Below are 16,768 nucleotides of genomic sequence, written 5' to 3'. Positions count from 1 at the left end.
AATGTACAGTATACACTGATTCTTGGGGGTGTATGCATGTGTACATCAGAGGTGGGTTTCTGCAGGTTCTGATCAGTTCTGGAGAACCGGTAGTGGAAATTTTGAGTAGTTCGGAGAACCGGTAGTAAAGATTCTGCCTGGCCCCGCCCCCATCTATTCTCTGCCTCCCGAGTCCCAGCTGAAATGGGGATTTTGCAGTAACCTTACCCTGGATTGGAGAGGGAATGGAGATTTTACAGTATCCTTCCCCTGAAGTAGTTTAGTTAGTTTAGTTTAGTTTTAATAAATTTATATACCGCCCTTCTCCCGAAGGACTCAGGGCAGTGTACAGCCAAGATAAAAAACCAACAATATAAAAGTTAAAAACAATTTAAAATTATTAAATAGTTTGGCCCACAATCTAAAATAACATAAAATAACCCATTAAAAATAATATTTTAGGCCAGCCCTGCTTGATGAAATAATAGTGTTTTAAGGGCGCGGCGAAAGGTACGAATGTCGGGAATCCGACGAATCTCCGGGGGCACCTCGTTCCAGAGGGCAGCTCGTTCCAGAGTAGGGTGGGAATGGAGACTTTACAGTATCCTTCCCCTGCCACGCCCACCAAGCTATGCCACGCCCACCAAGCCATGCCACACCCACCAAGCCATGCCCACAGAACCAGTAGTAAAAAAATTTGAAACCCACCACTGGTGTGCATAAATGTATATGCACCTGTGTGAATGTGCATATATGTATATGCACCTGATAGACAATATGCAGGGATTATGGTGTATGGAAGACAATTGAGTGATTTTCCCTTAGCCACTCATAGTCAACAGGAAAGTCAATTTACCTTCTAAATCCTTACAGGACTAGCATAGTAAAATTAGGTTCATATGACTGAAAGTCTTCATCTTGCAGTGGGTTTATTTATGCTGGTAAGTGTGGGGTGTGTGTGTGTGTGTGTAGGTTCTAGCTGAAAGCTGATTGAGTGTGCATACACACACACACACATACACACACATAACCATATAGAGTGTGTGGTTTCTGTGTACCCCCTTGCTATTAAATATAAACTATCAGTTACAATAAAACTATTCATATTTTTATTAGAATAAACAAGACTTTTATTGTATAATCTGTAAAGTCTACATTAATGAAAATTATAAGCTCTAGGTTCTTGATGAAAGCTAGCATATCATTGGCATACAGAAAGTTATACTGAAGTGCTTGTTTGAGGGTTTTGTTTGTTTGTTTTTCTATTTAGCAATGATTTGTGAAAACGGTACTGGAATAATAAATTTGAGTAACAGATTTTGAAAGCTAACTACTGTAGTTTGCCTTTTCATAGAACAAAACTTCCATTATGCTATATAGTTTAGCCCACTGCATATTATAATTATTTATCACTTACATTGTTCAGAATACAAATATTTTAATCCTGATATCTCTTAGGGAAAAAAAAGACACATAAAACTATGGCATCGCTGATATTTTATTCATTTTTGCTTAACTGCTAAGATCCAATTATATAAAAATTTAAGACAAACAGAAAATTATTTCTAAATTTATTCTAAATTTTGAGAGAAATTTCAATTAATACATTTATTTCTATATTAATTTTTTAAAAAGTATTCAATTGCTATAACTGTTTTGGCAATTTACAATAAAGCATACTAAAAGATACATTTTAATAAAGACTTTAAAAATCAAATTAAATGCAAAATGATAGAGGACAGGAAGGCCTGGAGGAACATTGTCAATGGGGTCACGATGGGTCAGACATGACTTCGCAACTAAAAACAGCAAGCAGCAACAATCCCAGTGTCATCCTTTATAGTGTCTAACCAGTGGGTAGTAGGGCTGCCCCTTCTCCTTTTCCTGCTGATCACTCCCAACATGATTGACTTTTTGTATTAACATCAAAGTATGGTAATACTTTGTAATACAAAAGTAATTACAACACTTTGTAATACAAAGTAATACAAAAAGTAATACTTTTTGTATTAACATCAAAGTATTACATCATAGTATGGTAAGTGGTAGTATGATTTAAATGTCATTAATGCAGAAAGCTTGTGTTTATGGCTGTTTTCCATTATACTTCAAACTATGAAGATGTCAAGCTAAATTTGCATACTATATATATAGTGTGGCATGTTTTCTGATTTTTCTTATTCTGTACATGTTCACATCTTCACTAAAAAGTAGAAAACTGGGTAGAACCTTTTCTCTCCCATCTACTTGTATTTATTTATTTTGAATTCTATCACACTGTACAGGTTTTTTTTAAAAAAAACTTATCCAATGTTTTTGAATGTTAATATGCCTTTTTTTTAAACCATTTTTTTCAATGTGACTTCAATGTTCCCACAAATTTCATTTTTTAAAATTTTATTTTGGATCATTAGCTAGCAACATAACCATAATGCCATTATACTTATAAATCTGTATATTAATTTTCAACAATATGCCAAAAACCACCAGAATTTCAGGATGACATCACTGTGGCTGGTTACATGCTAGCACTATAGGCAGTCCTCACATAATGGCAGTGATTGGGATTGGAATTTCTATCACTAAGCAATGCAGTCATAAAGCACAATGATAGAATTTCAATAATAGTTGTGCTAGCTGAGCATTCTGGGAATTTTAATCCAAAATTATGCAAAAAAAAAAATACAGTTATGTACAGTATCATGAAAGGCATATTGATAATTATAATTCAGTATCATGGCGGAGACAAGATCACACTATGCCACAGATTTTTTAAAGGCCTAATTTGTAGAAGAATGAATGACAATCACTAATATAAAAATCAATGAGGTGAAAGGGCCTATAATTTCAGTTGCTTGTTTATGTCTTTCATTGACATAGTATTAATGTTACTTATTTAGATTAGTGTAAGGTCAGTTCAGAGGAACTAAAGATTGAGAAGTACACAACTTTAGTTAAGCCTCTTGAACTGGGCAAAGCAATTGGAAAGTGTCAGAGACCACAGACCAGATTTCTAGGCACACTCTATGGAAATATTCAGGTGGGGGGAAAAAACCCTATTCAAGTATTACCTTACTAGGTTGGGGAAAATTTTGTGTAGGAAGTTAGCACCCACCCCTCTCCTGGAAGAGTGAAATATTTTAGGAAATATGAAAAAGGCAGAATATTATATTTCCCTGGGATAAGCATGTTTTGAAGCAGCTCCCATCTTCCTGCCCCCCACCCTTTGTCAATGGGCCATTAAGGCTTGGGCCAGTCTATTCTACATAACAAAGATCTATCTCCTTCAGGCAGAGCCATAGTAGGAATTGCGAAAGATAGGATTAGCCCTCTACACAATAGCAACAGAAACTAACACAATGGGACCCATCTAGACAGAGGCTCACCACATGGCACCTGGGAAGATTGTATCAGCCAGCAAGACCCCCACCCCCTGGGAGTCTGACAACCAATCAGGATACTCTTTCGGGGCCCCAAGAAATGCAGAGCCAGAGAGAGCATAAAAACCCGAGGATTTTCTGTATCTGCCCCTTTTTCTGTTCAGGAACTCAAGCCATGTGATCCTGTCCACCATTAAACCATCTTTCCAAGCAGTCTCCATGTTTCCAGTGTCTGTTTCCCCACTTGGAGCAGAACCCAGAAGGATGTTTCTTCCAACATTTGTATTAATTGAAATTTGAGAAAATATATATGAGATACTGTGAAATGTTAGAGTGAGATATTTTCTTCTATGGAAATACATTTTTATTTTTATTTATTTATTTATTTATTTGTATCCCACCTTTATAATGTTTAGAAATAACTCAAGGCAGCAAACATATCCAACACACTTTCCTCTTCCTATTTTCCCTGCAACAACAACCCTGTGAGGTGGGTCGAGAGAGAGTGACTGGCCCAAAGTCACCCAGCTGGCTTTCATGGCTATGGTGGGACTTGAATTCACAGTCTCTTGCTTTCCAGCCTGTTGCCTTAATCACAACACCAAACTGGCTCTCTTTTTTCTAAGAATATTTACCATATACAACAGTGGTGGGTTTCAAAATTTTTTACTACCGGTTCTGCGGGTGTGGCTTGGTGGGCATGGCATGGCATGGCATGGCTTGGTGGGCGTGGCTTGGTGGGCTTGGCAGGGGAAGAATACTATAAAATCCCCATTTCCTCCCAATCAGCTGGGACTTGGGAGGCAGAGAATAGATGGGGGTGGGGCCAGTCAGAATTTTTTACTACTGGTTCTCGGAACTACTCAACATTTCTGCTACTGGTTCTCCAGAACTGGTCAGAACCTGCTGAAACCCACCTCTGATATACATGCATTTGTGTGTAGTTTCAATTCAACAATGTGAATCTTAGCTAAATTTAATGTCTCCATATCAGCTTTGCAGTTTGGCAGGTCTGGTATTTCTCTATGATTCCTGTTTTATTAGTTTATATTCAGAGTGCTAAAGAATATTTATCAATTATTCCTGTCAATATTTTTTAGGATATTTTACCACTGGAGATAGTTGAAGTGAGTTATATTTCTATTGAAGCCTCTTGAGTTGTTTATAGATCTAAAAAATCACTATGGAACAAATTGTTCACAATCTACTAAAGCATAGTGCAGTGGTTAAAATCATGATCTATAACCAAAGAAATCTAGGTCCACTCTCAAGAATCATTAAGCCAATTCTTACATCTCAATATTTTTACTGTGGGGAAAAAGATCAGAGGAAGAAGTTCTACTTTTGTGGTTTTTGTTCTTCAATGTAAATAGGACAGTGGTGGGTTTCAATTTTTTTTACTACCGGTTCTGTGGGTGTGGCTTGGTGGGCGTGGCATGGCTTGGTGGGAGTAGTTTGGTGGGCGTGGCATGGGAAGGATAATGTAAAATCTCCATTCCCACCCCACTCCAGGAGAAGGTTACTGCAAAATCCCCATTTCCTCCCGATCAGCTGGGACTTGGGAGGCAGAGAATAGATGGGGGCGGGGCCAGTCAGAATTTTTACTACCAGTTCTCCAAACTACTCAAAATTTCCACTACTAGTTCTCCAGAACTGGTCAGAACCTGTTGAAACCCACCTCTGAAGTAGGATATATCATAAGAATGTATAATAAATAAGAACAGGATAAATGACTATAAAAAAACAAAACAAAGCTGTAGATGTGACAGTCATACATAATGCATAGCCTTGGTGGCGCAGCAGACTAAAGTGCTGTTAAAATAGCACTTAGCTGCCAGCTGCCTGCAATTACTAAGAGTTCAAATCTCACCAGGCTCAAGGTTGACTCAGCCTTCCATCCTTTTGAGGTAGGTAAAATGAGGACCCGGATTGTGGGGGCAATAAACTGACTTTGTATAAAAAAGAACACCTCTTAGGGGGTGCCAAAAGCCCTACTAAGCAAGTATATACAAAAGTATGAAGGGTATTGCTTAACACATTGTAAGCCGCCCTGAGTCTCCAGAGAAGGGCGGCATATAAATCGACCCAATAAATGAATGAATGAATGAATGAATGAATGACTACCTTACAACTAAGTAAATCTAACAGCAACCCACTTGATACATTTCTTTCTCCTTTCAAAGATATTTCACAAACATTTTATTTTTGCTAAGGTAGATGAGAATGCTAAAACAAATAAGTATCAATAAAACCCCATGCAAAGAAAAATTCAGTAAGCCATTTTATATCTTTTTTTCTTAGATGCTTCCACGTAACAGCTCAAATTCAAATATAATCAGTGATAAGTACTTGACGGAATGAGAATTTAACTTGATTCATTTTTAAATTAAAACTAAATTCACATATTTCTCTATAAATGACATGAAATTTCTTTTTATATTAACATTAATATACATTCAATACACAAGGATTCCAATCCAAACTTTAAAGAAATAAGCACTAAAATTCCTTTGAGTCCCATGTTTATGGTTTTTATAAAGTAATTTGAAATGTTTATAAGAATGTATTGAAAAATATAGAAATATAAAAATGTATAACATTTTCACTCATCCATTCTCATAGATTTGTATTAACTTTTCATATGCAAATTGGTAGCCAATTATTATTTTAATAATATTGAAAAAATAATCATGTCCAAATATTTTTTCCCCCCAGATTTACACAAAAATCCATTCTTTTATGAGTGAGAGCTGTGTTCTGAGTCTGTGTTAAAACACTGTGGTGAAAAAAATATCTTAGTAAATGCAAAACATAAGAAAGCAAGTTTGAAAGAATGTACATTGGTTTCCAATGTTACATTTTGCATAAGTGAAAGAATGATTATGTACAAGAAATCATTAAACACAGAAACAAGACTCTATACATACTGCCTTTGTGATAGGATTCCTTTTAACATTAAAGAAAAGGAGTAAGACCCATAAATGTCTTTATAACCACAAAAATCTTTGTGGACACATGTACCATGAACTTTACAAAAACAATATACTGTGACAAAATGAAGTTCAGTCGAGTGTTGACTGAACATAAATTCTGACTTCAGAATAGTATTGATAAGCACATTACTCTACGAGCACAAAGTTTCACAAAGCAGAACAGCAGCTCTTAGAAAAATCAATACAATTGAAGAACACTCAGCACCTTGCAGAATTATCAAGTTCCTTAAATTACAGGTATTGAATAACAACTGTGCGTACATAAAGTCAGCTAAATTGATTTTTTAAAAAACCAATATTGTTTATCAATTAATACAAGGAATAGAATGTTAGAAGAACCGAAGAACAGGGTTGGGAACTGCTATAACAATATATCTCAAGATAAAGATTTATGAGTATTGAGAACCTTCTGAAGCAACTGAAATCAAACTAGTAAGCATGATAAGTAATTTGGTGCTTATACTGTTTTAAGATTCTTGTTGCAGAGCATTATTATTTCAAATTTGCTTGGGTTAAGCTCCACAAAGAGACCTCTCTAGTTGTAAACATCATTTAATTCTGCCTGAAAACAAGTAAGTTTGAGATCATCTTTATATTTTAATTTTAATTTATTTTATATTTTAATTTATTTATTTATCAAAATTATTTGCTGCCCATCTCATGATTAATGGTGACTGACTCACAAATATTTGATAATTATAAATATAAAAACTATTCAAAATTATAATAAAACAAACTAAAAAACAACTACCGTGTTTTCCCGAAAATAGGACATGTCCCAAAAATAAGGCCAAGCTTGATTTTTGGGGTGAGCCTAAATATATGCCCTCCCCCAAAATAAGCCCCTCTCTCTCACATGCACACTGGTCCCTCACCCCCCCCCCAAAGCTCCCAAGGCAGCCACATCCCTGCAAACTCCTGTGCCCACTGCTCCTTTTGCCGCCTGCAGCACCGACCATAGACCTCAAGCGCCTGCTCTTGCACCATGGTGGCAGCCCACCCACTCTCCCCCACTGTGCCCAGGTGCTGGGTCCGCATAGTCCATGCTACCGACACCCGCCACAGCAGCCCCAGCTCAAGCATCGCCGTCCCAGGGCTTTTTTGGCAGGGTGGCCACCAGCGGCAGAGAGGCCTCCATGTGTGGCAGGAAGTCAGATAGGACTACAACGGCAGGCCTGGCCCATCCTGCAGCTGGGCACAGGTCTCGGCGGGGATGGCTGAGGTGCGAGCTCCTCAAGGACCTGGTGCTCGCCGACTTCAGCCACATCGACGTGCTGAGGCCTGGGACGCAGGCGAGTGGGGGGTGGGGACAGGCACTTGTGCGACTTGCATTTGGGCCACTTGCATTCTACACACACACACCGTGAGAGGAGAGGGGCTTTATGGTGGTGGACAAAGGGAGCTTCTCTCTGCCAGACTCCTGGCTATGAGTGTGCAGGCCACCAGAGGCCTCCTGCACCCCTGAAATAAAAAAAAAACCCACTAATAAGGCCAAGCCCTTATTTCATGGTTCAAAAGAAAATAAGACCCTATCTTATTTTTGGGGAAACACGGTACGTGGAATGGAGACGTGTGGGTGTCTTCTCTGCTAGTGTCTTCTCTGCCTACGTTCATCCAACAACTTCTCCTTCAAGATTCCATGCCAGCTAGCATAGCCAGATTTTAAGGCTGTTCCTAAATATTTAAAGAGAGGGGGCAGATCTTTTCCTCAAAGGGCAGGCACCCTGGCAGAAAAGGCTCTTGTCTTGGATCCCACCAGCCAAAATGCCTTGACTGATAGGATTTGCAATAGACCCCTTCTGCCAGCAAGATTGGGGTGGGCCAATCCCATTGGGAAAATACGGTTCCACAGATATTCTGCACCCATGTCATAAAAGATTTTAAAATAGTAATCCATGCTTTGAAGTGTACCCAGAAACAGATTGGCAGCCCCGTAACAGTGGTGTTACATGTGCCACCCTAGGGGCCTCTAAAACTGTGCTGCAGCTTTCTGGACCAATTGATGCTTCAAGGGTAGCCACATTACAACACTCCAAGCAGGAGATGACCAGGGCATGAGTGACTGAGCACGATCGAGAAAAGGTTCATTTTCCTGAAAAAGGTTTTAAAAGAATCTAACAAAATTATTGGAGTTAGCAGTCAGATTTCTTGCTAAAAGAAAGCTCTAATATACATGTGAGTTTTTTTCATATATTTGATTGCATTGCATGCCATAACAGATAATTGGTGATTTGATTCAAGTCAAGTTCAAGGAAAATAAGGCCCTGAAATGACTCCCTATAGTTAACTCATCATTACTTGAATGTGCTTGTAACTAATAAAGAAGATTGATAGCTCAGAATTGAAATGAGGAGTCCTTGGTGCTCTCTGAGCTTGGTTGTTTTCTTGCAGGAGTTTCATTACCCAAACTAGGTAACATCATCAATGTTTGTAACTATTTGCATGACCGTAGGAGACAGTCACAGCTTGATCCTCAGAAATCCACAGAAGCATTTTCACGCTATCCTTGAGTATTTTCACTATGGCTGTCCTTGTAATACCCACCATGAATCAAATACTATTTCCACTAGTTGATCAATGGGAAATAAAAACATTGACATCTAGTGGCTAATCTGCCTAGAGTCATTCTTGTTACATTTCTTTTAAAAAATAATATTTAATTTGAAACACACCTTGAAATAGTAATGAAGCACCATAGCATTCTGACTTCAACACTTCTGTGTAATGCTATGGAACAGGAAAGTAGGATAAGAGGTTACAATTCCTATCAGTGAAACTGAGTCGCTCTGGGATTTGAATGCTATATTCATAGTATTTCTTTCTGCACTGTCAGGCCAACCTGGAAATTATATAGAAAAGCTGATGTGAAACTCCAGTCTCCTAGGATTGCAAAAAAGAGCACTGATTGGCACAATGCCACATGTGAAAGAGCCCTTACCAAGACTAGAACAAAAATTAAGCATTAAGATAAGATACCTGGAAAATGTGTAGCTTGGTTTCTTAAAAGCTTGTAAATAAAATGATGACTGGTAGAAAAAGAATTAGCAGATAAAGATACAGATAATTGCTACTTATTATGGGCTCAAGCACTGTTTACATCTTTATCCAAAAGCTTCTGGATGTAACTTGAAACCTACGTTGCCCGAGAAGTTAAGTGTCCAATCCCTGTCTCCATTTTAAGAATAATGAAATGCAGACTTTGTGGTTTTAATATCAAGGTAATGTACTGTATCTTTCCATTGATATTCTTTTTAATATTAAGCCTAATGCAAAGGACTAGAGAAGTCAAAAGGTGATTCACTATTCTATTACATTTTAGATGGTCTTAGTGTATCCTCTATAAGATAATGTACAATAAGAACACTGTATGGTAATGGAAGAAAGAAAAACTATTATCTCATAACTTTACTGCTTTGGGAGATGTGTGAATTAGGTCAACAGCTTCAGAATTTAGGGAAAAAGTATTTGATTTTCTAGGGTCTGATATATAAACTAGATTAGAAATAAGCTCATTTATTCTGTAATTTAGGTTTGAAGACAAATTATTAACTGTTCTTTGGAATAATGCAATATAGCTTTCCTAGCACTGATCTCAGTAAACCTGTAGAACAATTTGCAAATCAGAAATGAGAGAACTTGTGTGTAAGAAGTCTATTGATATATCATGTGACCTAATAGGAGTGACAGGAACTAACCCTATTTAATGGTCTATTTTTAAAATGTGTAATACAACGTATGTGCTTCAGTGATGCCTCTCAAAACTTATTTAAAGTAGAAAAATGGGTTCCTCGGGCCAACTTAGGCAAATTATATTTACTTATATTGGGCTTATACTTTAACTGGACACAAGGAGTAACACTTGTGATAGTCTCTAAAGGCAAATAATAGTTTAAAAATGGCTTACCTGAGTTGAGGATTGGGCTAAAATGAATGAATTGACTTATTTAAAAGAATTACTGAAAATGAAAATGCTTTTTCACTTCTATACCATTTATTCTATTCAGCAGCCTGGAATCCTTTTCATCATAAAACTAAATGGAAATTATCAGTGGTCATTTATTGCAGAGATGCACACTAGTATTCATTTTCACCTCAGATGTAACATTGTCTTTTTATGATCCTGCATTTATAGACATCTGTCTAAGATATTAAATTAGGAAATATAAGACATACATTAGGCTTTGCATAATGTAAAAGTATGCTGAAATCCACTCATTGTCACAAGTACATACAATGTAATTTTGAATTGTTTTAGCATAAAAAGAACTTGTCATACGTGATAATAATGGAATTATAACTATTGAGTTTTAAGGCAATATTATATGTTACAGATTTATCAAAGAAACAAATCACAACTTTAAAGACTATCACAAGTGTTACTCCTTGTGTCTGTGTGCATGCACGTGCACATTCAAATCATGTGTTGAATCCTGGCAATTAACTGAACAAGTCCCCGCAATTTTCTTGGCAAGTTTTCAGAAGTGATTGGGTTTTTCCTAGGACTGAGAAAGAGGAACTGGCCCAAACTCAGTCCTCCAGCTTTGGGTCTAAGTCAGAACTAGAACCACCAGTCATCCAGTTTCTAGCCTTAACCACTACCCCGAACTGGCTATCCTTACCATCTATTACTATTTCCACAAAATGTCCAATGGTGTTTATTTAACCAGTGTGATAAAAACAGCTTTTTATGCTAAAACAATTCAAAATACAAAGTTTCTAGCTACAAAACTATTGTTTACCAAAAACACCTTGATATTCCATACCCTCCAACATTTTCTATACTGTGATGTTAGTGCTTACATTCCTGATATAAATATAGTAGATATTCTGTGCAAACGTAGCTGTCTCAAAACAGAATATCCACTACTTTTATACTTCAAGATACTGTTAAATCTCTTAAAGTTTTAAAGTAAATAAAATGGTCCAATATTCTTTACCATAGGTCCCTGGGCCCAACTTTCATCCTTTTAAAAATTGCTTTACAAAGTCTCACAGAAAAAAAGGAGTTCCACTTTATAACCTCCTGAGTTTTTTCAATGTCAGCTATGACAACACATTTTAACACATAAATTAGCTTAGTACTCTAGGGAGGAAGATGTGTCTATGACAAAACTGTTGTCCCCTACTAGAAACTTCTGTTAAAACCACTGCCAGACTCACGCAATCAGGGTGGTGCATGGAGTTTCCTTTTTAAATATTTTTTATATTGCCGTTATTATTTTTATAAATAACTCAAGGCAGCAAATGTACCGTATGTAATATTCCTTTCTCCTCCTTTTTTACCCACAATATAGTCTTGTGAGGGGTATTGGACTAAGAGAGCACTTGGCCCAAAGTTGCCCAGCAGTTGTCATGCCTAAGGGAAGCTGAGACTTCACTGTCTCCTGGTTTATATATGAGATGGGGAAGGGAGGGAGGGAGGGGGAGAGAGAAGAAATATGTAGTAACAATGCCATCACAAACCAGAAGCCACATTACTTTAGACTGAGCCAAAATTCTTCCCCCAAATATTTGCAAAATTCTGCAAATGTAAACTTTGATTTTCACAATTTCCTTGATTTGGGGTGTATGGTAAGTTTTCTGAAATTTTAGAAGAATATCACTTTTTACCATAGGTCAGCTGAAAGTTTCCATCTATATCCTCTAACTATTTCTTTCTTTAAAAAAATTAAAGTTGGACCTTTTTAAGGTTCCTTGAGAATTAAACAATCTAAAATAGAATGGTATTACAGTTCCAGGAGGTAGATGCAGTGAAAAATCATTACTGAAAGATTGTTAATACATCTTCTAGGTTCACTTCTCAGATTGATGTATATTTTATGTGGTATAAACAATATAATATAGTGTCATTCCAACACATTCCTGAAAGTTATGGAGAAAGTCTTACATTGCTGGAAATAGGTTCAAGCTTTCAAAATGAAATTGAAGAACAAAAATACATTGGAAATGTTTGGTTTCTTTTTAAATATCAAGTAGCACACCCCCTCCATAAATTCTAAGGAATTTCTGTTCTTCACATGTCTTTGGGGTAATATCTTTTTTTAGGTTTTCACATAATTTATCCAAAATACCCAAGCATTTTAAAAAAAAATAATACAGCTTTCAATTCCAGTTAAAAGTATTGCTCACCATACAGATAAAATTGACTATACTGGAATACTTGTCAAATTGAAATACATTTTATTATTTAGGATTAATATTCAGGACTAGATATTAGCACTAACTGTAAGACATCACTACTGGAAATGTTGCATTCTAAAATGAATTAATAATGTTTCATTGCTATTACAATAATTATTCATTAATAATCAAACATTCGGTGAGGCAGAAATCAGTTTTTCCTATTTCTACAGTTTACAATAAAACTAAGCAAGAGATTTCCTGTATTTTATCTATGCCATTCCTGCACTTTGGTAAATATTACATGAAGTGTCAATAATATTATTTTAAATTGATCTTACAATATTTCATTTACTCTCTTTGTCTAGGATTCTTTTGGAAATCTGACCGTGGGAATTCTGTTTAACTATGAAGTAGTAGTATTAAAGGATTTTTTCCCCTTGTAAATGCTTGGAAATGAACCTGCAAACAAAGATTGTTAGAAAAAAGATGCTGTGCAAAAAAAAAAGAAGTATTAGAATTCCCTTATAATTGATGTTTATAAAGTTGGCAATAACAGTATAATAAAAAAACTAAGTGAAAAATGTGCTTTGTTATAAAATAGCTATATATTTTGAGATGTCAAACCTTTAAGTTTGTGGTATTCTTGTTATCTTTGTTAAAATCAATGCTTTCATTTTGCAAGCTGATAAGATAGCGGTATTCAAATGATTTTTATTTTCCTCTTTAATGAATCTTTCCCTCTGACAATAGATTATTGACTGAAGCGCCTGGATTTTATTGACAAAGCTTTACTTGTTTTCTGAACCCATACATTCTAAACAACTATAGAAGAAATTGTTAAGTCTCCTGGTAATAGTTTGGTAGACTTGGGGATGAATCCACAATATCTCCCTAAAAAATAAAGATGAACAGATTTACAAAATACAAAAATGATAATGCCTGGATTTAGACTGGTGTACTACTAACCTTGTTTTAGTTCTACATTAGCAGTAAAGATAATATGCCTTTTTTTAGTCCAAAATTTCAAATGCAGGTGAGCCAAATATATTACCTGTATATATATTATCTTGAGAAGTTAGGAGTATTTTGCACATTAGATAAACAAAGGAAACTTATGTTTTCACTAGCGAGGAAACCATATTGTATCATTAGTCCTAGACAAGGCTGCTCAAGAATTTCAGTGTACAAAATAAAATAGTATGCCATTCGCCAATCTCCAACTGTTAGCTCTATGTATTATTATACTTGGTAACCTATGCCCCATTAGGTAATTGTTTCAAGGTATTTCCTTCCCTACAGGAACATAGGATGACCACAATAGAGAAAATAGCAGTGGAAGCAGGAGCAATGTCTAACTTCCTGCTGGATTCCCTATGGAGTTTCCTATGTCATGGAGCATCAGAAATCTATCCTTCCTTCCTTCCTTCCTTCCTTCCTTCCTTCCTTCCTTCCTTCCTTCCTTCCTTCCTTCCTTCCTTCCTTCCATCCTCCCTCCCTCCCTCCCTCCCTCCCTGAAAATGGAGGCAAGTGTGTGTATCACCATCCTTGGGCTTCTTCCCAGGTTTTTAGTCAATCTATATATATAAAAACGAAAACCACTCACGCCATGATCATGAAATTTCCAGAATCTTAAAGCCTACAAACTTGAAATTTGGCATGTATGTTTCTCTATGGCACGTAGGTGCTCACTAAGAAAGGATTTTTCAAAATGACCATCAGGTCATTAGTATTTCTTATATTATTATTAACATGCTCTGATGCTAATTAGTTAGACGTTCTACTCCCAACCTGAAAATAACTCTGGATAGAAGGGGATAGGATAGGAGAGGCTTCTGTGGGGCAAGGCTGAGGGAGAGAAGGGGATAGGATAGGAGAGGCTTCTGTGGGGCAAGGCTGAGGGAGAGAAGGGGATAGGATAGGGGAGGCTTCTGTGGGGCAAGGCTGAGGGAGAGAAGGGGATAGGATAGGATAGGCTTCTGTGGGGCAAGCCTGAGGGAGAGAAGGGGCTAGGATAGGATAGGCTTCTGTGGGGCAAGGCTGAGGGAGATAAGGGGAGAAGAGAAGCCGATCATAACTACTCATTAATTTTCAAGCTGTAAGTGTCGATTTATCAAGCCCTATCACATAGTTTTGTAGCGGAGCACAGGTATTCAGCTAGTATGACATATTAGCAGAGCTAAATTCTTATTAAACAGTATTTAGCAGACACTGAGCACCAATTGGACCTAACCAGGTCTCCAGCCTCTATTGCAAGGTACATTGCTTTTCCCATTCATATTTAATCAACACTGAGTTACCTAACCAACCGGAGGACCTTTATTTTGGCATAATTTCATGTCCACCCTTCAGCTGTTCTTAAACACTGGACAAACAAAGCATATGGTCCTCCAGTGTCTGTACTACAAAGATATTTGTACTAGTCTCATCTTGCCAATACTGTATAAATACCAGGGTGCACAAAACAATTTCACATCTCTTGCTGTTTGCAGACACTAATTCTGCTACAACATATATTATTGCCAGGTTCTGTGCAGTAGCAATTATAATCCATCAGATGATGACCTATGCCTCAAACTAGGTTTAATGAGTATTCACTTGTTAGTTAAGAGTGTTGGTAGTGGGATATTCAATTAGCCATATTTTATATTTCCCTGTTTTTAATTAATTTTATCCCTTTTTATAGCATACACACACACACACACAGACACACACACACACACACTGTATATTGGATTTTTTAAAAATGTTTCTAATCTTGTGTATTTTATTTTGTTTAAAATTATTAATTGTTTGTGTCTCACTCTTCTTATGCTGGTCTATGACTGTAATCTGAATTAAGGTAGTTTAGATGTAGAAAATACAAAATGATTCAGTCAGCCATCTAGCAACCATTTTAGTGTTAATGTTTTCAACTGCCAAAAAGAGACTGTCACTTTCTTCTTCATTTCCTGATATTTTAATCCTTGTTCCCTTTCTTTGAAGGAATTTTAAATGATATTAAGAATACATGGTATGACTGGCTGTGAATAATCCTGGAAGGTTTTATTCACCCCACTCATGTCTACTTCTCTCTTATCACCATTGGTGTGCTATTATGGGTTGGCGAGGAAACTAAAATCATACAGATAGCTTGTCTGGAGCAGGTCCATTTAAAGTATTTCAGTCATGAACATCAGAGTGGTTCTATAATCCTCTACTGAATCATTTGCACAACCTTGTGAATTAAGTGAGGAAGGAAGTCAGTTTCATTACAGACAAGATTGAATCTGATTGGGACTAAATCCCTTTATATATACAGAATAGCAGAGTTGGAAGGGACCTTGAAAGTCTTCTAATCCAATCCCTTGCTTAGACAGGAAACCCTACACTACTTCAGACAAATGGTTATCCAATATCTTCTTAAAAACTTCCAGTGTTGGAACATTCACAACTTCTGGAAGCAAGTTGTTCCATTGATCAATTGTTCTAACCAGTGGTGGGATTCAAGTAATTTAACAACCGGTTCTCTGCCCTAATGATTTCTTCCAACAACCAGTTTGCCAAACTGCTCAGAAAGTTAACAACCGGTTCTCCCAAAGTGGTGTGAACTGGCTGAATCCCACCACTGGTTCTAACTGTCAGGAAATGTCTCCTTATTCTAGGTTGCTTCTCTCCTTGATTAGTTTCCCACCATTGCTTCTTGTCTTGCCCTCAAATGCTTTGAAGAATAACTTAACTTTCTCTTCTTTGTGCCAGCCCTTGAGATATTGGAACTCTGCTATCATGATACTCCTAGTCCTTCTTTTCATTAAACTAGACATACCCAGTTCCTGCAGCCGTTCTTCATATGTTTTAGCCTCCAGTCTCCTAATCATCTTTGTTGCTCTTCTCTGCACTCTTTCTAGAGTCTCCATGTCTTTTTTACATTGTGGCGACCAAAACTGGATGTAGTATTCCAAGTGTGGCCTTACCAAAGCATTATAAAGTGGTAGTAACACTTCACATGATCTTGATTCTATTCCTCTGTTTATGCGCCTAGAACTGTGTTGGCTTTTTTGGCAGCTGCTGCACACTGCTGGCTCATATTTAACTCTAGGACTGTTAAACACAGCTTTAGATGTAACAAATGTTAGCATACTGTATACGTTAATATTTACATGCCAGAAGTTCAGAAGACAGAATTTCAGACAGTTTCACAAATGAATCAAAAAGTGAATTACATTATAAAATATACATGAAAACATAAAATACCATTAATCCCTGTTAAAAAGAAATTTACAAATTTACAATTGACAGTATGTCTTGGGCCTTATA

This window comes from Pantherophis guttatus, chromosome 5 (assembly GCF_059756535.1).
Source record: "Pantherophis guttatus breed Tessera chromosome 5, ASM5975653v1, whole genome shotgun sequence".
In the NCBI taxonomy this organism is placed as follows: domain Eukaryota; kingdom Metazoa; phylum Chordata; class Lepidosauria; order Squamata; family Colubridae; genus Pantherophis; species Pantherophis guttatus.
Note: the sequence above shows the minus strand (reverse complement) of the source record.